Source organism: Dromiciops gliroides, chromosome 1 (assembly GCF_019393635.1).
Source record: "Dromiciops gliroides isolate mDroGli1 chromosome 1, mDroGli1.pri, whole genome shotgun sequence".
Lineage (NCBI taxonomy): Eukaryota > Metazoa > Chordata > Mammalia > Microbiotheria > Microbiotheriidae > Dromiciops > Dromiciops gliroides.
In genome coordinates, this window is record NC_057861.1 from 632350372 (window position 1) to 632356371 (window position 6000).

A 6000-nucleotide genomic window follows, 5' to 3' on the forward strand; every position below is an offset into this window, starting at 1 on the left:
TCATTCCCCAATTGAGAAATGATCAAAGGATATGAACAGGCAGATTTCAGATGAATAAATTAAAGCTATCTACAGCCATATAAAAAAAATGTTTTCAATCACTACTGATTAGAGAAATGCAAATTAAAACTATTTTGAGGTACTACCTCATACCTATCAGATTGGCTAATATGATGAGAAAGGAAAATGATAAGTGTTGGAGAAGATGTGGGAAAATTGAAACACTAATACAGTATTGGTGGAGTTGTGAACTGATCCAACCATTCTGGAGAATAATTTGAAACTATGCCCAAAGGGCTATAAAACTGTGCATACCCTTTGACCCAGCAATACCACTACTAGGTCTGTATCCCAAAGAGATCACAAAAAAGGGGAAAAGGACTCACATGTACAAAAATATAGAAGTTGTTTTGCGGCGACAAAGAATTGGAAATTGAGGGGATGCCTATCAAATGGAGAATGGCTGAACACATTGTGGTATATGAATGTAATGGAATACTATTGTTCAATAAGAAATGATGGGCAGGGCAGGTAGGTGGCACAGTGGATAAAGCACTAGCCCTGGATTCAGGAGGACCTGAATTCAAATCTAGCCTCAGACACTTGACACTTACTAGCTGTGTGACCCTGGGCAAGTCACTTAACCCTCATTGCCCTGCCTCCCCCCCCCTCAAAAAAAAAAGAAAGAAATTACGAGCAGGTGGATTTCAGAAAAACCTGGAAAGATTTACATGAACTGATATAAAGTGAGCAGAACCAGGAGAGCATTATACCCAGTAACAGCAGCATTGTACAATGATCAACTTTGATAGACTTAGCTCTTCTCAGCAACAGAATGATCCAAGACAATTCCAAAGGATTCATGATGGAAAATGCTCTATACATGCAGAGAAAGAACTATGGAGACTGAATGAAGACTCCATATTAAAAAAAAAAAAAAGTGGGGGAGGGGGATGCTTCCTCTCTTTGAAAGCATCAGCTAAGCCCTCCTCACATGTTAGGACAATTTATTCCATTAAGGCATAATAGAGTGGATTGCCATTCTCTGGATGTTTTCCAGTTTATCAGTGTCATTAGGAATGGCTCCAGGCTATATTGCTAATAACATTTGTTCCTGAGGCTTTGGGGTATTGTGGATTCCTTACATTTTTCTAATAGAAAAGGGACAGAGCTGTGGTTGGTTGCTCCTAGAAATTGCTTAATGATCTGGAGCCACTGGAATTTTTTTGGATTGCTTTGCCAAAGTTTCCTAGTTTCAGAGTTGGAATCTTAGAAACTTAGTCAAATCTTGGCATTTTGCAGGAAACTGAGACTCAGGTTAAACGATTACCTAAAGTCAGATAGGTTGCAAGGAGCTGAGCAGAATTTGAATTCAGGACCCCTGACTTAAAAAAAAAAAAGCTTATAGGAATGGTACTGAGAAATTGGAGAAGGGCAATTCAATTCCCTACAAAATTCTAGTACATATTTTTTAAAAACTCACATGTTCTTTATTTAGACCATATAATACACCATTTTTAGAATTTTAAAATTAGATAAAAGAGCATATTAAATAGCAAGTGTATGAAGTTTCTCTTCATAAACAATGTCAGAACAAAAAGTCTTGAATTACAAAATGTTAAAAAATATGTAAGTACAGTTGAACTTAACATTTCACTAAAGCATAAAGTTACAGATATTGTCTAAAGAAAAATAATTGTGCCACTTACCTATGTTTGCTGTTTCTATGAATGGTTTTTATTCTGTCTAGTACATATTATTAAGGAGATGGATAGGAAATGAAATATTGCTCCTAAAGAGCTAGAATGTCTTCATCAAGAATGAGTCATAGGGGAGCACCTAGGTGGCGCTGTGGATAGAGCACTGGCCCTGGAGTCAGGAGTACCTGAGTTCAAATCCAGCCTCAGACACTTAACACTAGCTGTGTGACCCTGGGCAAGTCACTTAACCCCAATTGCCTCACAAAAAAAAAGAAAAAAGAAAAAAGAAAAAAGAATGAGTCATAGGGGCAGCTAGATGGCGCAGTGGATAAAGCACCAGCCCTGGAGTGAGGAGGACCTGAGTTCAAATCCGGCCTCAGACACTTAACACTTACTAGCTGTGACCTTGGGCAAGTCACTTAACCCCAATTTCCTCACCAAAAAAAAAAAAAAAAAGAATGAGTCATGCCAGGGCAGCTAGGTGGTACAGTGGATAAAGCACTGGCCCTGGATTCAGGAGGACCTGAGTTCAAATCCAATCTCAGACACTTAACATAGCTGTGTGACCCTGAGCAAGTCACTTAACCCCCATTGCCCTACCAAGGAAAAAAAAAAAGAATGAGTCATGCCAGATTAACCCTATTTACTTTTTTTTTCTTTTCTTTTCTTTTTTTTTTTTTTAGTGAGGCAATTGGGGTTAAGTGACTTGCCCAGGGTCACACAGCTAGGAAGTGTTAAGTGTCTGAGGCCAGATTTGAACTCAGGTACTCCTGACTCCAGGGCCGGTGCTTTATCCACTGCGCCACCTAGCTGCCCCTATTTACTTTTTCGACAGGTGAAGCCTAACACTACTGTGCTTTGTTGCCTATATTAATAATTTAAGGAAATGCTAAATTTCAGTTAGAGATTAGTGAAAATAAAGATGTAATTTTTTTTTGTCATCCAAGCTCACGGACTCCCTGAAATCTCTCCATGGACCAAGGGGTTCCATGGTACTTGATTAAGAACCCCTGCATTAGGGTCTCCTGCCATGTATTATATCATACAACTTAGCATCACCCACTTTCTTGCCTCAAGGGAAACTCTACTGCATGCTGTTTCCTGATGCTTCTATGACCAATTCTTTAGGGATATATCACAGCTCTTTTAGAAGGAGACTTGCCTAAACTAATAGGTATAAGAAAGTACTAGAAATACTAGAGGGACAGGAGAAAATTATCAGCAAAAGATTGTAAGGGCTATGGGAAGACTACAGCATGAAATTTTTCAGAAACATCTTGGGATTTGAAAAAATTTACTAAGTTGTTTGATTCAGGTCCCACTAAACATATAACTGAAAAAGGTGAAAAATAAAGAATGTATAGTAAAGTACTCATGCCAGCATTTTTTGTGGTAGTAAATAACTTTAGGGGGGCAGCTAGGTAGCACAGTAGATAGAGCACTGGGATTGGAATCAGGAAGACTCACCTTCCTGAGTTCAAATTCGACCTCAGAAACTTACTAGTTGTGTGATGCCAGGCAAGTCACTTAACCCTGTTTGCCTCAGTTTCCTCATCCATAAAACGAGCTGAAGAAGGAAATACCAAATCACTCCAGCACCTTTGCCAAGAAAACCCCAAATAGGGTCACAAAGAATCAGACATAACTGAAATGACTGAACAAAACAACTATGATCTTGAGCAAATCACAATCATTCTGAATCTGTTTCTTCCTCTAAAATGAGGACAAATGTACTACCTACCTTACAAAGTTATAGAAAGGAAACTTTGTACATTAAAATCATATAGAGGAGGCAGCTAGGTGGCGCAGTGGATAAAGCACCGGCCCTGGAGTCAGGAGTACCTGAGTTCAAGTCTGGCCTCAGACACTTAACACTTACTAGCTGTGTGACCCTGGGCAAGTCACTTAACCCCAATTGCCTCACTAAAAAAAAAAATCATATAGAAATGTGAGCTATGGTTGTTGTTATTATTATCATCATTATCACTTTATTATTATGATAGCAAGTGGATAGAGCACTGGACCTGGAGTCAGAAAGAACTGAGTTCAGATCTTGCCTCAGACACTTACCAACTGTCTGACCTCAGTCTCAGTTTCCTCATCTGTAAAATGGAGCTAATAACAGCACTTACCTAACAGGATCGTTTTGAAGATCAGATGAGACATGTGTAAAGCAATTTGCAAACCTTAAAGTGCTACAGAAATGCTATCATCATCCTAATTACTATTCTTGTTATTTTGTTATCTTAAAGTCAGTTGTTAGGTAACTTTTCCTACATAATTCCCATCATTAATTTCTCCATCTATGAAATATTTCCCTGGTCTGAATTCCCTCCTGCCCTTCCCTTAATCTCCATCTGAGTAAATTAGTTTTTAAACAATTTTTATTTTTTAATTCAAAACTTAAATACCAACAAAAGGGAGAATTTTCATCTATACAGCAGAACACAAAAGGAGATTGTATGTGAAACTATGAATCTCCATTTTGACATGGGGCTTAGGATAACTCAGAAGAAGTTTCTCCTGTGAGAAGCAAAACCAAAGATGACCAGATAACAGGAAAGACATACTGAGGAATCAAGGGACTATTAAAGTTTAGATTGGCCAACTAGATATCAGGACAGACACATCTATGAAGTAAGGGGAAATAAAATTCTATAGCAGGAAAGTCACTTCGGTGTGGCTACTACCTGACTGGAGCTAGAAGTCAGAGATAACCCCAGAGGTCAGGACCATCATTCCAAAAAGGATTTTTTTTTAATCCCCCTGACTCTCAGGAATATGACAAGCATCCAAACTTTCCCCACCCCACCCCAAAAAGGAACTTTCCATTTTCAGGTGGTCACCCCATCCATCCTGTATAAAATCTTTTGCCTTTCTTCTGTTCTGGGAGGAGAATGTTTGAGCCCTCCTCCCCAGAGGTGAAGTCTTTGACTTACCCCTTGGTCACTTTCTCTAGCACCAAATAAAAGACCATTTTAATTCTAATTGGACAGTGTGATTCTTTTTTTTTTTTTTTAAGCTTACACCAGACTATTTATCAATGGGACCTAATATTTCATTGGGAGGTTGGTTGACACACATTTTAACAGGATTAATTCCCCATTTTCTTTTTCTTTTTTATAAAGTATTTTATTTTTTTCCTGTTCAGTGTGATTTTTTTTTTAAGTGAGGCAATTGGGGTTAAGTGACTTGCCCAGGGTCACACAGCTAGTAAATGTTAAGTGTCTGAGGTCGGATTTAACTCAGGTACTCCTGAGTCCAGGGCCAGTGCTCTATCTATCCACTGCGCCATCTAGCTGCCCCTCAGTGTGATTCTTTACAGAGGAATATCTAAGGATCCCCACCTTTTCCCCCATGACATATTTTGGGTGCCCAATGTGGGGCAAGGGATTGTCTTCTTTTTTTCTCACCACAGAACCCTAAGGTAAGAAGTCCTTTTCAATTATTCTCTCTCGCACCTGACTCTATCCCTTGCCAGCTCTCTCAGAGTGGTAGAGGTGGGGTCAGCTTTTCCATGAGACGGACAGCAGCATCTCCTTCAGGAAAAGATCAAGCTAACATCCAAACCATGTTCAGCCCCTTGGATTCAATATCTCCTTGGACAGGATGATATCTGGATAAAGGTTTAAACAACCTTACACCCATGGAACAGAGGGATATTCTGAGGGATTCCCCTTTGGGTGATTTGGAACAATTGGGCTAAAATTGACCTTACTAACTGGAAACGCATTTGGACTCAGTTCTGCAGACACTAGGGAAAGCCCTCATTGCCTTAAGTCAGATCAGCTCCTACCACACCTGGAGTGGGTTCTAGTTTGATATCTCCCAGTTGTTAGTTTGCTTGTATGTCTTATATGTCTTATGTACACTTATGTGTCTATCAAGTTCTGTACTTGTGTGTCTGGACAGAAAGGTTTTTTCCTTGTACTTGATAAAGCTAAATCTAAAATTTTCTGCCTTCCCCAGATCGCCCAATCTGGGAGGAAGGGTGAAGGGCAGACTGCAGGATGTCTTTACATTGTGAACTACTCAGAATCTGAATCTGTCACTGGAATGCAAATTCTCTGCTAGGCATTTGTGGCCTTATATGAACTTTGCAGAAGCTGTTTTTTAAAAGTAATTAATGTTGATGAAGACTCTGTTAATCTGTAAATTGACCCTTCCAATCCTACAAGGTTAATTGCTGCAAGATGATGAGAAGGGTATGATGGATTTTTTTTTTTAATTTCCAAAATGGTTACAGGGGACTAGAATCAAAATGGAGGACACCACGTGTCCTAAAGCCCCTGTCTTTTCA